Source organism: Vicugna pacos, chromosome 2, assembly GCF_048564905.1.
Source record: "Vicugna pacos chromosome 2, VicPac4, whole genome shotgun sequence".
NCBI classification, from domain to species: domain Eukaryota; kingdom Metazoa; phylum Chordata; class Mammalia; order Artiodactyla; family Camelidae; genus Vicugna; species Vicugna pacos.
Window position 1 is genome coordinate 33,494,841 of NC_132988.1, and position 19,780 is coordinate 33,514,620.

The window sequence follows — 19,780 nt, forward strand, 5'->3', positions numbered from 1 at the left end:
AAAAAAAATTTATCAGTTATATATTCAACCCAAGAAGATTTTCTTAGGTTTCTTCAACTGCAATTTTAATTATACTTAGCATATAATTTACCCAAGTAAACTGTAAGCACACATTTTATTTAAATTATTTGTTATTTAAACATTACCCATTAATGTTTAAAATCTTCCATCACTTTCTGAAAGAGTATTTTCTTTTGAAAATGGTACAAGCTTATATTTATTAATTCTATTAAATATAATATAAAAGTTCTACTTTTAATCATGATCACTAACATTCATGATTATATAATATCTAAGAGAGAATATATTTTATCCTTTAATATATTAGTTCTAAATTTATTATTTCCTACCCCATTCCAAATAATAGTAAATGGGAACATTTACTTTTCTCAAAGTACTCTGACATATTTTTATGATTGTCACAAAACTTCAAGTATGTTTCCTGAGATTGTCAAGAAACCCATTCTTCTCAATTTTGTGAATTCATGAGGATACAAAGTACTTGGAAACAGCATCAAGTTTCTTGCTCAAGATCACAGTGCTAGCATAGTGCAAAGTCAAGACCCTAATGCAGGTCTTCGGTCTCCAAAGCCCACTCTCTTCACACTCATGTGGGATGCCTCTCATGTTCTCCAAATAAAAATACTACAGCTTGGTGGAATCACATCTTACATTCTCTTATATGAAATAAATTTTATATCACAATTGTAATTTAACAAAATAAAGTTATGCTGTTGGTCGCAAGAAATCCAAGTTATTTTGAGTGGGTGGATATAAAAAGTGAGATTTTTTCCTCTTATTGTCATAATGTGTTTACTGGCTATTGTTACAGGCTGATGAATTATCACAATTACATCTTGTATTTGGCAAAAATGTCAATGACAAACTGGAAACTTGGATGATGCACTTACAGTTGTGCACCATATCCAGCCCACTGAAAACCATCAGGTCAGAGTCACTGGAAAACCTGCCTCATTCCCTGTAACAGATGCAGACTTACTTATATTTAGAGGACTTGTGCAATGATCTAGTAATAATGGGATGTTTCTCCGTGAACCAGATTTTTTTTGATAAATGCAATCAATTGCTAAAGATTCTTGTTCACATGCATATTTCTTTTCCCAGGAAACTGAAATGACTTTATGGAATGTTCCAAGAATTGCAAAACAGAATTTTTACATTTTAGGTCTCTCAGTATTTCTGTGTTGCCTTAAGTGAATCACAAGACCTTAGAGCTTACTCAATCTTGCAGTACTAGATTCAAATAAGTTCTAGGATTTTTAAAAACCAAGTGCTGACCTTTCTGGGCTTTTGAAATCCTTCTGCATTGTCTTTCATCTTTTAAACTAAGAGCTGATGTTCAAGTTGAAATTAAACCAAAATAATCCCGGCACCCATGACCACATCCACTTTAGAAAAATTTCATTCTAGAGGCATTTTGAGGGAAGAGCACTTCACAGCACCTCCTACATGTCAAGTGCTGTCTAAAGTGCTTTATTTATGTAATTTCATTTAATTCCTTCATATAAACCAATGAGGGAGATAGACTACAGCAAAAGATACTGAGACTCAGAAAGTTTATAACCCATGCATGATCATAGAGTTACTAACTGAAGGAATGAAATTCAAATGCAAAACGAAAATAACTCCTAAGTCTATGTACTTCTAAGCCTTTATTATCTATTCCTCAAATATTAAACATATCACTACCACAAAGTCTTGGGCATCATTCAAAATTAAACTCAGTAGTGTGCTTTGGTACTTTCCAGTGCTTATTTCCTAAAATTTAGCCTCCCTTTTGGAAATGAATTTTGCCTTTTCTTTAGAAATAAGAAGAAACAGACTCCTAATTTGAAAAATTATATTCCCCACCCATAAAATGATCCTCATCTAAGTCTATCCGTGCCTCCTTCCTGATCATCTCATTAGGCAACACATCCCTTTGCCTTGTCATTCAAGCCAAGTCATCTGCTAAGCTCTGGATCCTTGAAGGCTTGCCCTTGCTTTCACTCTATTGACTCTTTTCATGTCTCTCCTGTTTTTAAAAATGGAGCAAGAGAAAAAAAGTAAACCAATTAAATAAACCATAACAACAACAAAAAGCCGTGTGCCTACTTTTAATTACTGCCTTCTTTTCTATCTTTTATTAAGAGTTTTCTCTATTAAAATACATACTTCAGTTTTCACTTCATCCATTCACTCCTATTTACACAATAATCATATTCCCTATATTGCCAGCTAAAACTGTTCTCACTGTGGTCACTAATAACCTCCTTATTGCTAACATCAAGGGAAGAATTGACCTTCCTTTTCTCAGCTACAACATCTGATGCAATCAGTTAACTCTTACTTTTTTGTTTTTATGGAGCAGAATACTCTAAATTTCCTGCCACTTCCCTTCCTATTTATTCATTCAAAAACACTGTGAGATTAGTATTGTAGATTGAATTATAGTAAATAAGACACAGAAAGTTTCTTCCTTATGTTGATTTCAATCTAATAGTAAATACAGAAAATACAATTACATGGAGCCAAGACAATTATAATTGAGTACTAAATTGAGTGAAGTACCAGGTACTATGGAAGCACAAACAGATGCTCTTAACCCAAGCTTTTTTTCCCTGCTGGTCATATGTAACCCCATTTAATTTCTTTCTTTTATTGAAGTATAGTCGGTTTACAATGCTGTGTTTATTTCCAGTGTACAGCATAGTGATTCAGTTATACATATATATTCCTTTTTATATTCTTTTTCATTCTTGGCTATTACAAGGTATTGAATATAGTTCCCTATGCTATACGGTAGGACCTTGCTGTTTATCTATTTTATATGTAGTAGTTAATCTGCAAATCCCAAACTCCCAATTTATCCCTCCACTTGCCTTCCCCTCTGGTCACCACAGTTTTGGTTTCTATGTCTGTGATTCTGTTTCTGTCTTGTAAATAAATTCATTTGTCTTTTTTTTTAGATTCCATATGAGTGATATCATATGGTATTTTTCTTTCTCTTTCTGGCTTACTTCACTAAGTATGACAATATTAAGGTCCATCCATGTTGCTGCAAATGGCATTATTTTATTATTTTTTATGGCTGAGTAGTAGTCCATTGTGTGTGTGTGTGTGTGTGTGTGTGTGTGTGTGTGTGTGTGTGTATATATATATATATATATATATATATATATATATATATACACCACATCTTCTTTATCCAATCATCTATCAATGGACATTTAGTTTGCTTCTATGTCTTGGCTATTGCAAATAGTGCTGTTGTGAACACTGGGATGCATGTATCTTTTCAAATTAGAGTTTCTTCCAAATATATGCCCAGGAGTGGGATTGCTGGATCATAGAATGAGTGTATTTTTACTTTTGTGAGGAATCTTCATACTGTTTTCCATAATGACTGCACCAAACTACATTCCCACCAACAATGTAAGAGGCTCCCTTTTCTCCTCACTCTCCCCAGCATTTATTGTTTGTGGACTTTTTATTAATGGTCATTCTGACTGATGAGAGGTGAAACCTCATTGTAGTTTTGATTTGCATTTCTCTAGTAGTTAGCAATATTGAGCATTTTTTCACATGTCTATTAGCCATTTGTATGTCTTCATCAGAGAAATGTTTGTTTAAGTCTTCTGCCTATTTCTTGATTGGGTTGTTTATTTTGTTTGTTATTGAGTTGTTGGAGCTGTTTGTATATTCTGGAAATTAAGCCCCTGCCAGTTGCATTGTTTGCAAATATTTTCTCACATTCTGTAAATTGTCTTTTCATTTTGTTTCATTATTTCAAAGAAAAATGATTTGCAATCTTTTTCTCCAGCTCAGATCTATTCCAGAGCAGACACCTATGTGCCTATTTTCCCACTAGAAACAGCTCCACTTTTCTGTCCCACAGACATTTCAAATTTGACTTGTCCAAAATGGACTTCATCATACTTTGTGTCAAAACAAACTATTCCTAACGCATTCCTTGCACTGACTAGTGGCATCAATGATCTTCTAAATTTTCCAAATAAAAAACCTGGCTGTTATCCATGGTTCCCTTCTCTCCCTTATAGTCCACATCAATAAATTACCAACTCATTTAATTCAGCCACTTATGTGTGCCATTTCTCTTCATTACCATGGCTACTACTATTGTTTATGCCACCAGACTCTCTCACCTAGGAATTTCAGGAATGTCCTAACTGCTGTCCCTTCCTCTAAACCAGGGGTGGCAAACTACAGCTTATGGGCAAAATCTAGACTACTGCTTATTTGTGTAAATAAAGTTTTATTAGAACACATCTACACCCACCATTTACTTATGGTATATGTCAGCGTTCATGCTGCAACAACACAGCTGAGTAATTAGGATAGAGACTATATGTCATACAAAGTCAAAAATATTTACTAACTTGCCCTTTCCAGAAAAAATATTTGTTGACCCTGATCTAAACTGACCCTCTCCAATTTCTTTTCCATACTGCTATCAAAGAATTTTTCCTAGAAAGCAAATAAGATCATTATACTCCTTTATTTAAAATCATATGTGTTCTTGCTGTATCCTTCAAAGTGTTAGAAATCTTCCTTTTCAGGCTAATGATTGATCTGGTTGTTCTAGGATTAATGGGGACTCTTCATGGCTGCTGGATTCTTAGAGGTAGGATTTCTGCATCAAATGGTAAAGGTATATGCAATTTTACTAGTTATTTCCAAATTTCTCACTTTCTTTTGTATTCCTACCTAAACTATATTTGTTGTTTTCTCAGCATCTTATCAACAGGATATATGGTCACTATTAGAAATTTCTGCCCTATCTTACCACTTCTATTGCCATCAGAATTTAAGTAAGGGTAATAAAAATGGGCCATGGAGCCTTCTAACAGGTTGAAGATGATTTTTAAATTTTGTATGCACTACAAATATATAGTGCATACTATATATACTATAGTGAAAGACATATAATGCTACTTGACACAATTCTTGTTCTCAAGTTGAGACCTATTACTGTCTCTTGAAAGGAGTCTGTCTAGACCTGAAACTACACCACTATTAAATCCATCCTTTGTTTATTTATCTCTTCCCCCTGCTATATCAGACGAGGATGGTAAAAGTAATGCAAGAACAAGACACAGGGACAGCTGAGATTTTGTTGTCTGTTCCTGTCATAATTTAATATTTTTGACCTTAGACATACATATATTCTAGAATAGTTGAGTGCAAGTTCTCATACCAAGCTCATTAGCCATCACTTTAAACTTCCTGTGTGATGAACAAAGCTCCTGTTTAATTTTCAGTTCAAATTTCTTATCTCAAATAATAAATGGTACACCACTTACTCTTTTGTTCCAAAAGTACAGCGTGCCTTTTCTACTACCCCATGTTTACAACACTTTTCCTCACCTTCTTTACCTGGCTAGTTCCTTCATATTGTTTAGAACTTACTCAGCAGTACTCACCTACCCTCTCCCCGCCCACCACACCCAGGGTAGAATGTATTTCCTTTGTACTCTCAGAGTACTCTGCACTTACCTAGCATTTATTTCCAAATCATTTCAAATGTTTGCATTATTCTTTGTACTACACACTACAGATTGTAAATTTCCTGACAATAGAAATTGTTCTAATCACTGCAATTCCAGTATCCATTATTTATGGTAGTTATTCAATAAACATTAATTAAAAGAATAAATGTTTGTGGAATTATTAGTGTAAGGAACTGAGCCTATGAACTTTGACACTTTAGCATCATGGTAGTACAAAAGCACTTTTGATGACATGAGATCACCAGTGTTAAAATGCAAGCATATGCTATAACTATTCATTTTAGAAATATTTACTAAGTAAGTGCCATATACTCTAGACTGAAAAGTTTCTGGGGATATAACACTAAGAAAATCAGGCAAAGTTACTGTTCTTCATGAAGCTTAAACTGGGAGGTAGGTAATCACAAAATTGGTTATATATAATTAAAAATTGACTTGAGTTATATGAAAGAAAGAAATGTGGTTTCATAAGAGTGAATAAAAAGGGAACTTAGCCAAGATTCTAGGTAAAGGGTGCTGCCTTGAAGTAGTGATCTTTAAGCTGAGCTCTGTTTGATGAGTAGCAGTTAACCAGGCACAAGGGGAGGACAGGGAGAGCTTTATAATCTGAACTCTATAGAGAGATAATATATTAGTTTGAGGAACTGAAGAAGTCCAGTGTGGTTGGAGCAGAGAATGAGAGGGATCATAATGGCACTGAAACTGAAAAACAAGTTAAAAGAAGATACCACAGGATCTTTTACTCATGTTAAAGGTTTATTTCCCACCCCCAAGGGGTATTAGACACCCACTGAAGATAAGAGTGTCAGTGTGTGAGAGGGAGTTATTCTCAGATTATCAAACATGTGCATTTATTCCTTGACTTAGAAATCTCACCTCTAAGAATATCACCCCCAAAGACACACTGGCCAGGATATAATGAACTGACGGCACAAGGCTATTGACTTTTGTAGTATTTGAAATAGCTAAAGACTGGAAATAACCAACATGTTCATTGATAAGGAATGATTGAGTGAACTGTGGTATTTCCGTATAATGGAATACTATGCAGCTAGAAAAATAAATGAAGAATGTGTTATTTTGGGTCCTCCAGAGAACAGAGCCAATAGAATATATATAGATACACACAAGAGGAGATTGACTGTAGTAATTGGCTCATGATATTATGGGGGCCAAGAAATGCCATGACCTGCTGTCATCAGCAAGCTAGAGAACCAGGAAAGCTGATGGTGTAATTAGGTTCAAGTCCAAAGGCCTGAGAACCAAATGGAGCCACTGATGTCTGACGGCAAGAGATTATAGATATCTTGGCTTGAATAAAGAGAGAAAACTCACCTTTTCTCTTTCTTTTTGTTCTATTTGGGCCCTCAAGGGTTTGGATCATGCCTACTGCATTGGGGTGAGACTGATCTTCGTTACTCAGTCTATGGATTCAAATGCTAATTTCTCCTGGAAAAACCCGCACAAATACACCCAGAAATAATGTTTTACCAGTTATCTGGGTGTTCCTTAGCACAGTCAAGTTGATACATAAAACTAAGGAATCACATCACAAGGAATATCTTTATATACTATGAGTGATCTCCAATATATTACAGTAAAAGACAGACTATATATACGTGTGTGTATACATTATATGTACACAATATAGGAAAGACAATCAAACATTATGTAATTCCTGATGGTAATATGCATATTATGTAATAAAGACACCATACACACATACACACCACTTGATAAATGAAGAAAAACCAGAGAGAATTAGAGTATCACTGTCTGCAAGTGTTAATGAGTTAATGGTCCAAACAGCGATTATAAACGACTGTTAACATCACTACAGGAGAGACTATCAAACATTATATAACTCCTGATTGTAATACATGAGTGCAACTCTAAAATAGTTTTGTCAAATCTGTACCTGATCAAGCCTTTTAGCACTTACTACAAATTTACAGGAAGTAGTGGGAACAAAGAAATACTTGGGAAAGCAATAAAATCAGGCTTTGGAACGAGTCTCATCCAGTTTCTTCAACAATAAATGGGGGTTGAGGATTAAGAATATGCGAGATTGAGAAGGAACCTCAGATTAAAAGAGTCTTAAGACATATAAACCAATAGTAAAATAGGAAGATATGAAACTTACTTGAATCCTGTCTCAAACAAATCAACTTTTGAAAATAAACTATGAGACAATCAGGGGAATTTGAACACTGACAAGATTAAGGAAATAATGTTCATTTATTTGGTCTAATATTAATATTATTATAGTTATTTTTAAGTTCTTTATTTTAGAGATACAACTTGAAATGTTTATAGATAAATAATATGTTGTTTGTGATTCATTTCAGAATAATATTGGGGGGAAGACTGACCATGAGTTGGTAGATATGGAAGCTGTATACCTGTGAACAATTATATAATTGTTCCTTTTTTTTGATATGGTTGTATTTTTCATAATAAACAATATGAATAAACAGAAAGGTGAAATAATCTGATGCACCTACTCTTTGCTCCAGTGTAATGAAAGGACTGAAAGGAGCGTGGGTGAGTGGGAAGAGTGTCAGAGGATACGTAGAAGACTAGTTGACAGGCTATTTATTGATCAACACGCATCATCCCCTGCTCACGTTACACCTCAGCACATGCATTTCACTTTTTCCTATGGATCAGAATAGTGCACTCATCATGCAGAAGGACTCTGGAGTTAAATAAGACTTGGTTTCACATTCTAGCTCTGAAACTTAATAGCTGTGTGGCAGCTGCCTGACGGCAGGGACTATAGGGTAATGCAGGTATGTGGTTATGTGGTTAAGGTAATAAATAACTTTTACCCTAAGAGCCTAGACATAGTATATAACAGGAAACCAGAGTTTCCTTTTTAAGAAGGACCAGGTCCATCTCATTAAGATGAAAAATAATTTTTCAATGCTGTATCCTGAATTAAAAATACATATATATTTACTACTTATACTTTTGCCCTGAAAGATATATATTTGACATTTTAAGTTGTCAAGTAGTTCAGGGAATTTTAGATATTGTTAAAGATGCTTCACTCCACTTCTCTTATTATTTCAGAGCCAAGTCAGTACCCTAGGCGATAGTAGTAGCCAAGAATATGTTATTCCTTAGTTCTGATTATTACAGCAGCTCATTTTGCAATCCCATCTTCTGCCACTGATCCCAGATTTTCTCATTTTTTTAAGTAAATATCTGGAAAGTACAGGAGAGCAAGATTTTTTTTCTTCATAAATTTGGCAAATGGAATACTAAGAAAGCCAAAGAAAAAGTCTGTCAGAAATATTTTCTTCTCAGTTTCATTGATGACATTTCTGTCAGATTTTTGGAAAGGCCGTAACACACAGATGTTAAATGCTTAGTTGGAATTGAAAATGCATGTCCATTTCTTGTGGTCAGGAGTGAATCAACCAGCCTGTCTGCAGCTCTTGCCCTGATTTTTATGACACTGACCACGCTGAATTTTACATTAAGGTGGCTGAGTAATAAATAAAGTCAACATCACCAGTGCTTTGCTGCAAAATAACTCTCAACACTGCTTTGTGTGGCTCAACAAGAGTCAGTTTTTAATGTCCAGTTCAGTTAAAGACTGAAGTGGAAAAGTAATCCATGGCTTTATAATGGGAAATAAAAATTACAGCTAATTGTGTGAGACAGATTGCTGAAATCAGACAAGGACACTGTCTTAATATATTTCAAAAAGTGGCAAGTACACTGATTGCATACAGGAAAAGTGAAAAAAAGATCTAAAAATGAATAAATCACAGATTCAAGGCCACACTTTAAGTAACGCCATTCTTAATATCTACCTAGTAACTTCAACCAATATAGAGAGCAAAAGAAGTGCATGCCTCACTGTAATGTTCTCTAGTCTGATAAAAAGGGTTCTAAAGTTCTGCAAGTGTTCAATCTGCATTATGATTTTTATCCTCTTTAAAAAGCCCTGGATGGAGAAGTTGAGATTCCTTCTTTTGTGAACCCTATCTTCAATGAGTGAATCCATCCAGGGCAATTTTTCTATGAAGATTCAATTATTTCGAGCCATCAGTGTGTGTGTGTGTGTGTGTGTGTGTGTGTGTGTGTGTGTGTGTGTGTGTGTCTTAGTATTTGTATAAAGTTAACCCCCAATCTTGCTCAGAAATTGGCCATCCCAACATGTTCACGAAATACAATGCCAACCCATTCTACCTGCAAGGGCAGCCTTGGTTTTTTGCATCACACCTCATCTTCACTCTTCAAGCACCTCTGCTCCCATTTCCCTCATTCCTTCAGCATTTAGAAACTATACTGTGGCTATATTTGCCTCATCAGGAACTAAGGACTCTGTTAAACGGATTGGGGGGGGTTCAGGAATATTAGTAGATTCTAGAGACTACCATATATCAGAAATCCCATGAATGTTCTTTTTTCAACTTCCCGCACAAAAGTAAAATTTACAAAAATGGTGCTACTACTAAGTTCAGTAGTGAAACAAAAGATAGCTGGTTACTTCTACTTGCACAGATTGCGAAATTCTTCTGAGAGAAAACTGATCTGAATTTTTGAGAAGATGATTATGAGTCTTACATAGGGAGAAATGAAGGCAAGAAAGGGGGGGAAAGTTGCTTGATGATTTATGTCCTGGCCCTTCCTACAAAAACTTCACTAGTCTGTGTCAATTAGCTCTCTTACTCCTGGCATCCATAGGAACAAAATTGTCTTAATAGATAATTAGAAAGGAAGATTTTTCATGGGTCTTTGAAGATCTAGAGTAAAACATCATATGTCAGGAACACATTAGCTCACCATTCCATAAAGGCAACAAGATGAGCTAACTGCAGGATACAGAATTTGCTTAAATTCCAGAATGTGCACAATTACCCAATACTGCTGAGAAACATCTCTATAGGGGTTCATCAAGAGATACAAATCAATGTAGCAGACATTCACTGAGCAGCGTATAGATGTGAGTATGGAAACAAAAATTAAATTCCAGAGAACTAGTATTTTTATGGAGGTCACAGTTAACTTAGATGCATCAATAAGACATCATCTAACGCAATTTCTTTCAAATGTACTTCCTTTTTCAAATATGCTAGGACAAGATGGGTTTATGGATAATTAATGTAGGAAAAGTTTAATTCTAGAGTTGAAATGATAAGCATTGATATCATTACAGTTCTTTTCAGTGAAAATGTACAACCTAGTAATATGACAGATGAAGAATTAGGATTGGTACCTGGCTCTTAAGCATTTATAATGAATACTTTAAAAGCAATCAATAAAATATTTCAAGGCTTACATTTAGGAGGTAGAAAAATATAAATACAATGTATATACTTCCATTTAATTCTTACAAATAGATAATTTCTTATCTTTTTATGTGCAGGTAAATGGGAGACAGAGTACAAAAATATTTCATTCAATGAATATTTCAAGTAAATAAGTTTCCTCATTTTTGCCAAGAAATTGTCACCTGATATAAAATATTTATGTTGAATAATTATATAAACCCATTCAATTCATTCAACAAATATTATGAGCCAGTTATCTTGTATACTAGTTAGAACTAAGTTTGGTTGTGACAGAATTCCTCCCTGCCCCAATATGAAAAAAAAGCAGTGGTACTTTTCAAACTGTCTTTTATAGAAAAGCCTACACAGGCATTCAGGAGTCCCACCTCACTTTGATGCTCTTGTTCTTCCAGGCATTACCTCAGTTCTCAATCTCACTTCATCTTGTACCAAAAGAAATACACTTCTTACACGAGTTGGCGGCTCCTGATCATCCATTATGATGCTCCCTCCTATCAAGGGCACAGTCCTGTAGTTACCACTTCACATGTGTTTTTACCTCTATGACAAAAAATAGTACCTTGGGCACATCCAGCAGCAAGGGAGATTGAAATATATAGTCTTTTTTTTTTAAAATCAGCCACGTGCATAGATACTCTGCCTCACAGATACACTGCCTCACAAAGCTAGCTGTGCAAGATACAGCAATCAACAAAATCCCAGTGGTTCTTTCCCTCATGGACTTTGTACTTAGTGGGTTTGATGAATACATGCTTATATTATTGAGCTCATATGATACATTAGTTTTCTGTGACTGCTGTAATCAGTTACCACAAATTGATAGCTAAAAAACAAAAAAACTTATTATTTTACAGTCCTGGAGACCAGAAGTCCAAAATCAAGGTGTCATCAGGGCTGCACTCCATTTGGAGGTTCTAGGGGAGAATCTGTTCTTCACCTTTTCCATCTTCTGGTAGCAGTTGGTACCACAACTGTGTCCACATCACTCACTGCTCTGCCTTTGCCTTCACAGAGCTTCCCTTTGTTTGTGTCATTTTATTTTCTATCTGTCACAAATCTCCCTCTACTTTTCTCTTATAAGGACACTTGCCATTAGTTTAGGGCCCACCAGGATAATCTTCTCAGCTCAAGATCCTTAAATTAATCACATATGCAATGACATTTTTTCCTGGAACATTCCAGGGATTAATACATGGACAAATCTTTTGGGGAACCACTAAATATGAAAACTCACTACATATGAAAAAACAATCACATTTTAATTTCACTTGCACTTCAAGCAAAACTTTCTGTTAAAATTCTTTTTCACCAGAATACATATACTTTTCTCTAGACTTGTAGAAAGTAAACAATTATGCAGCTGCTTCCCTTAAGGTATGTTATATATGTCAATAAATGAAATCATAACCCCAAGACTGAATCAGGAAGAAACAAAAAATATAAAGAATAAACCAATTATCAGCAATAAAATAAAGCTTAATCAGTAATTTAAAAAACTCTCAACAAACGAAAGTCCAGGACCAGACAGCCTTCACACATGAATTCTACAAAACAACAGTTCTTTAAAAGAAGAGTTAACATCTACCCTTTCCAAATTATTTTTTTTTAATGAAGAGGAAGGAATACTGCCAAACTCACCTTATGAGGCCTGTATCACCCTGATACCAAAACTAGACAAAGATACCACAAAGAAGGAAAATTACAGGCCAATATCACTTAAAAGAAGATGCAAAAATCCTCAATGAAATATTAGCTAACCAAATTCAATAATCCATTAAAAGGATCATAAACATAATCAAGGGGGTTTAACCAAGGGATGCAATTTATCCAAGGGATGTTCAATATCTGAAAGTTAATCTATGCGATGCACTATATTAACAAATTGAAGAATAAAAATCATATATCTCACCTCAATAGATATAGAAACAGCTTTTGCAAAATTCAGTATCTATTTATGATTAAAACTCTCAACAAAGTACATATAGAAGGAATGTAACTGTTAAGACACTGATGAAATTTGAAGATGACGCAAACAATGGAAAGATATCATGCTCATAAACTGAAAGAATTAATACTTTTAAAATCATCATACAATCCAAGGAAATCTACATAGTCAATACAATCCCAATCAAAATAACAATGGCATTTTTCAAATAGCTAGAACAAATAATTTTAATATCTGTATGGAAACACAAAAGATCCCAAAGCAATCTTGAGAAAAAAGAACAAAGCTGGAGGTAGCACAGTCCCTGATTTCAAACTATACCCCCAAGCTACAGTAATCAAAACATATGGTTCTAGCACAAAAACAGATACATAGATCAATGGAACAGAGTAGAGAGCTCAGGATAAACCCACACTTATATGATCAATCAATCTATAAGAAAGGAGGCAAGAATATACAGTGCGGAAAAGACAGCCTCTACAATAAATGGTGTTGGGAAAACTCAACAGCTATGTGCAAAAGAATCAAACTAGACTACTTTCTCACACCATATACAAAAATAAGCTCAAATGGATTGAAGACTTAAATATAAGACCTGAAACAATAAAACTCCTAAAAGAAAACATAAGAAGTATACTCTTTGGCATTGGTGTTAGCAATATTTTTTGGAACTGTTTCTTCAGGCAAAGGAAACAAAAGCAAAAATAAACATATGAGACCGCATCAAACTAAGAAGCTTTTGCAGAGCAAAGGAAACTACCAGCAATACAAAAAAGCAGCCTACTAAATAGAAGATATTTGCAAATGACTTATCCCTTAAGCAGTTAATATCCAAAATATGTAAAGAACTCACACAACTCAATATTAAAAACCCAAACAATCCAATTAAAAATGTGCAGAGAACCCAATACACATTATTCCAAAGGAGACATACAGATGGTCAACAGATACATGAAAAGATATTTCATATCACTAATGATCAGGGAAATGTGTATCAGAACCACAATGACATACCACCTCACACTTGTCAGAATGGCTATCATCAAAAAGACAACAAATAACAAATATTTGCAAGGAGTAAAGGAAACTCTTGTACACTGTTGATGGATTATGAATTGGTGCAGCCACTATGGAAAACAGTGGAGGTTCCTCAAAAAACTAAAAATAGAATTGCCATAAGCTCCATCAATTTCACTTATGGGTATTTATCAGAAAAAAAACACTAATTGGAAGAGATATATGCACATCAATATTTAATGCAGCATTATTTACAATAGCTAAGATAAGAAAGTATCCATCCTGAGGACATCCTCAATGTCCATCAATAGATGAATGGAGAAAGAAGAGGTGGAATATACGCATGCACACCTTGTTCTATTGCTCTTCCTTTTAACTTCACTTCGCAGATAATGTTGAGTTTTTTGTTTCGGTTTTTTTTGTTTGTTTGTTTACAAATTGAAGGTTTGTGTCAAGCCTATGTCAAGCAAGTCTATAGCCACCATTTTTCCAACAACATTTGATTACTTTGTGTCTCTGTGTCACGTTTTGGTAATTCTTACAATGTGAGAAACTTTTTCATTATTGTTATTATGTCTGTTATGGTGATCTGTGACCAGTGAACTCTGATGCTACTATTGCAAAATTATGACTCATGGAAGGCTCAGATGATGGTCAGTATATTTTAGCAATAAAATATTTTTAATTAGGGTATGTATCTTTTTAGACATGATGCTATTGCACACTTAATATGTTACAGTATAGTGGAAATATAAATTTTTATATACACTGGGAAACCAAAAAAATCTGTGTGACCTGTTTTATTGAGATATTTGCTTTTACTGGAACCAAACCAATAGTTTCAGACATGCTTGTTTACAATGGAACATTACTCAGCCATTAAAAATGAAATCTTGCCATTTGTGACAACTTGGATGGATTGATATGGTATTATGCCAAGTGAAATAAGTCAGATGGAGAAAGACAAATACTATATGATCTCACTTGTACATGAAATCCAAAAAACAAAACAAAACCAAACAAAAATAGACTCACATATACAGAGAATAAATAGGTGGATGCCACAGGGGAGGAGAGTTAGGGGATGAAACAGGTGGATGGGATTAGTAGTATAATCCTCCAGTTATAAAATAAATAAGACGCAGGGATGTAATATACGGCATAAGGAATATAGTTAATAATATTCCAATAACTTTGTATGGGACAGATAGTTACTAGACTTGTTGTGAACAATTCATAATGCTTGCAAATGTCAAATTACTATGTAGCACCTAAAACTGTATATTTTAAAAACATAATACTATATCTCAACTATTTCACCAAAAAAAGAAAAATCATGGCAATATTCATTTAAACATTAAAATACTATACCATTTAATTATATATCACCCTTTCAATTTTCTTCAATAATTTCAAACTAAAAGGAAGTTACAAAGGAAACACCTTTGTTCCAGTTTGAAGGAGAGTGCAATCTGTGCTTATTTCCTTTGTCTCAGTTAAGTGTATTCCCTGATTTACTGGGTATTAATTTGGGAAAGTTTCTGACTTATTAAACTTAGGTATCTTAGATTCCCAGTACATGACAGACACTAATACACAGGATGCATTCAATCATCATGATGATAATTGTTGTTGTTGTTGTTATTACTAGCTGAGAAGAAGAAACCTTGAATCTATTTAGTAAAACAAAGATAAATTAAGGTTATTTGGTGCTGGGAATAGAGAAAAAGAGAAGAGGAAGGAAGGAGTTTCATGAAGCAAAAATTCCCAGTTTTCTTCGCAAAATGTTTGGTGAGGGTAAGATGAAATTCAAAAATAATAAGAATCTACATCAAACATCCTTCTGTAAGAAAACCGGAGACAAATAATTTATAAAACAGAATAGTGACATGGTATATTTTACTCTGAATTGCCCCTCCTGTAGTAAGTACTATTGTATATTAGTATAGTAATCATGTTATATGGGGGCAAAAGGAAAACAACTGTATTTCTAAACTATAATTCTATAATTTTGTACAAATTACCTTATTGGACTTAATTTAATATTATAAATTTTATATGATGTTCTACAAAATATGAGAAATACAGAATATTATAATGTAAAAAGAGCTATACCTAATTCAACTAATTATTAACATTTATAAGATTGTGAATAAATATTCTTTAGACTTGTATATCATAAATGTAACCTGCTGTGACAGCAGGTTCTGAGTTTAAGTTATTCTTCACAGGACTGTTCAGGTTTATGAGTTGGCGAATTTCTCATGCCTGGAAAGAACAGAGATAGCTGATAACTTACTGGGGTAACTATCAGGGAGATCTGTAACATACATAAGATTCTATGAGTCTTGGTAAATAGATGTAAGTGTACCAAACAAGCAGAATTTGCCTTGGTCTAAAAATAATGTACATTTGATGTGAGTATTTTAAACCAAAGGATAATGAACAAAATCTTTGAGGAACACTCTATTATCTGTCTATTATCTATAGCTGAAGCATGTTGTAGGTTATACCACCCAGTACAACCCAAGGCTTCTACCCTGCCTCTCCAGTGTTGTATCCAGGGAGTATCAGCCATACTTAATTACCTAACTTAAATTTAATTTGAAAGGTACATCTTTTGTATGAAATTATAGTAGGCTTATGAATGTCAAATATTTAGAAATATTGATTGTTTCAAAACATCAGCCACCTGACAGCTTTCACTGGGTAATTAAGTTTTGACTTCAGTTTTATAGGTCTTTATCTGTGAAGGTGTTGCTTTTTGACAGCTCCTTTAATGGTTATGTGGAATGCAGCTGTTGAACACATAACTGAAACAGAGATATGGTATATAAATAACACACAGGATAACTTTCCAAAATGCAAATCACTGATATCCTACAGCTACCAAAGAATAAAAATCCTAGCAAGAAAGTCACACAGGAAGTTTCAGTAAGAAAATTTAAAAAACAGATTTGCTCTTTTTCTGTCTGTTTCTCTGTTAGTGATTTTCCAGACACAATATAGAGGTTCTGGTTTGAAATAGTAGTCTTAGGCAGGGCTTCAGAGAAGTTTTTATTCCGTAAGAGCATACTATTTCCATTAAAGTACACACTGAGAGCTGAAAGATACGCCATTCTTTCAGGGAAGCAACACTCATAAATCCTAGTAACATAAGCAATTCTAAAATAAAATCAAATTGGAGCACAGAACCATTTGGGGGCTGTTTTTCACATATTTTTGTGAGTCAAAGATTCCAAAGAAATAGGATTGCATTTTCAGTCTGCACAATATCTCAGACCAGTAACACCTGTTGTTGTTAACCTCTGCTTCCTCAAAGTGATGTGTGAGCATAAAGTCATCTGAGTGACTCATTAGGGCACCCCCACAAGTTCTGTGATAACATAAGTAGACCAACTAAACAAATGTCCATGTGCAAGAGTAATGAATGTCTCTTTGCCAAGCTTCTTAATCTCTGCAATTTTCAGACTCTGAAAATGGAATGTGATTTACAGTTCTACAAATTTTATTGCTTTGGATTTCCATTTTTCTCTAATCACAGCTGTGAAAAGAGACCTCAGAAGTCCCTTTTCAATTTTTATTTTAACCAAATAAATGAACATATAAATAAAATACAGCTAAATCCTTCATATGACCGGTGTCCCATAAGAGCAAAATGGTTGGCTTGGAATTAAAGAAAAATGTAATGTTTTTTGATATGTTGCAAGACGGATAATGAAAAGATTGTGCCAAATAATGTATGATGTGGTGAAAAAACGCAAAACTAGTATTTCCAGTATCAGCATTTTCCCTTGGGTTTTGTGTTGAGCCCAGAGAAATCCTTCAAGAATGTCTTCTAGTTTTTAAATGAAAAAAAAAAAGTGGAAGAAATGTGTTTCTTGGGCTTTCGATTTGGCAGTCTATTCATTTCTTTTAAATACCTGAAGCCTAGAGATTGCTGCAGTCAACTGGGAAATGCTCTACAATTGGGGTTTCTTCACTTAGCAAGCACCATCTTCTTCCTCTACCTTCTGCAGAGTAAATATCGATACTACAGGAAATTAACCGAATTCCAGCACTGGAAATGAACAGAATGATTTGATACTTGTGACAGGTATTTTTGGAAGGAAAACATTTTTTATGGATTTTCATTGGACAGCAGACTAAAGTTTAAAGCTTGAAGAAAGAATTAGTTACTTTGGTTAGAGCATTCTGGCCTGGAAGAGTGACAGGAGGCTTGGCTTTCCCTCAACCTGTGGCAATGGGATGGTTTGTAATAGAAGGTTGCTGACCTCTTGAGTGGAAGTGTGAATAGTTTTCTTATCAGTTAGCCACATGGTAAACATTACGAAATTAGGAATACATAATTTCAGAACTGTAATTTAAAGGCAGTATGACACATCTTAAACTGAACAACAAGCCCGATCTTAGCTATCTAAAAGTGTATTTTAAATGAGCTATTTCTAATTTTTTGTATCATATGACCAGGTAGTTTCCTTCACCTTCATACAGTGATAATCAACAAAAAAATCCCAAAAGGCAAGTCTGAAGATTTTAGTAAGATGCGTAAGTGCTTTGAATTATTTTCTTCTTACAGATGTTGTATAATAAAATAAATGTACATACAAGATGATACAATAGAGTACTTTTTAACATTAAGATTTGGAGCAGTATATTACTGAGGCCCAAAATACTTTAAGGAATGTAAATATATTTCTAAAATTATAATTAGAAGATAACCTAGATATAGAAAATTCAAGTATTCTTACTTTGATTTACTATCTATTAGCTATGTCTTTAAACAATCCTTTTATGTTTTCCACTTTTTAGCTGACAAATATATACAATGTGTGAATATATTAAATGACCCTGAAAAGTTTCCTTTTATCTCTAAAATGTTCTGATTTTAAGTTAGTAAAAATAAAATATAATTTAACACACAAATATCCACTTCTGTCCACAATTCTTAAAGTTTATAAAGCACAGTTAAATACATGAAAACTCTCACAGAGATTACAGAAACCTGTCAATACTACCACAGATAACCAGTAATAAAATTATCTATTTATTCTGCCAGACATTTGGTAGTATAGGAGGAATCCTGTAGTTCAGTCAGAAGACATGCTATAAATAATTATAAGCAGCACACAGTGGAGACAGCAAACAGTGAGAGGAGAGGCAACAGGGATTAAAACACAGACTTTGGAGCTGTTCAAATCCTGTGTCTGCTATCTTCCAGCTCTGCGATCTTGATCAAGTTGCTATACTACACCAAAACTATTTCCTAAAAGGGGGATAATAATGAGGATTAAATGAGGTAATGTATTGCCTCACTCTTAGTAAATGTTCAATGAATGGCAGCCATTGAGTTCAATCATGCTCTTAGATGTGTTATAGGAACCCAGAAATAAAACAGCCAGTTGCTGCCTGGTGGAGTTCCAAGGAAATGTGATATTTGTGCTAGGTTTGAAAGATGAGAGAGAATTAACTGTATAAACTGGAGATAAGGGAAGGGCATTCCAAGGAGAAGCAAAAATATGCACATAGTCGTTGAGAAGAAGCATGGAATAAGGGGATGCGAATGGTTTCCTGGCTGGAGAGAGAGAGAGAGAGAGAGAGAGAGAGTGTGTGTGTGTGTGTGTGTATGTGTGTGTGTGTGTGTGTGTGTGTGTTAGTATGGGAAGAGAGAAATTGGAAATTGAGTAAAGCTGATGGTTAAGCATAGATGTAAAATGTTGTGAAATGCTTTGTGTGCAAAGGATTTAGAGTTTAATGCTTCAGCAAACAACAGTGAAACATCCAAGGTTTCTAAGTAGTAGCATAAACATAATATAAACAGACTTACTAATTTAGAAAAATCACATTCAAGGCAGTGTGGAAAACTGATGGATGGAAGTAAGACTGATAACAGAGACGCACCAGTTAGGGTCATCCCAGGCAAAAGCTGATGGAAGCCAAAGCTAAGGAGAAACAGTGGAAATGAAAGGAAGAGACAG

At 34.4% G+C, this 19,780-nt stretch overlaps 1 long non-coding RNA gene across 1 annotated transcript in view; it reads left to right on the forward strand.

Annotated features, from left to right (window-relative positions):
- The first annotated feature begins 4,604 nt into the window (after positions 1–4,604).
- Positions 4,605–19,780, forward strand: part of LOC140700045 (uncharacterized) — a 31,690-nt gene continuing 16,514 nt past the window's right edge. The window contains exon 1 of the long non-coding RNA XR_012078264.1: positions 4,605–4,645. This is a non-coding gene — a long non-coding RNA (uncharacterized lncRNA). The remainder of the gene's footprint in view (positions 4,646–19,780) is intronic.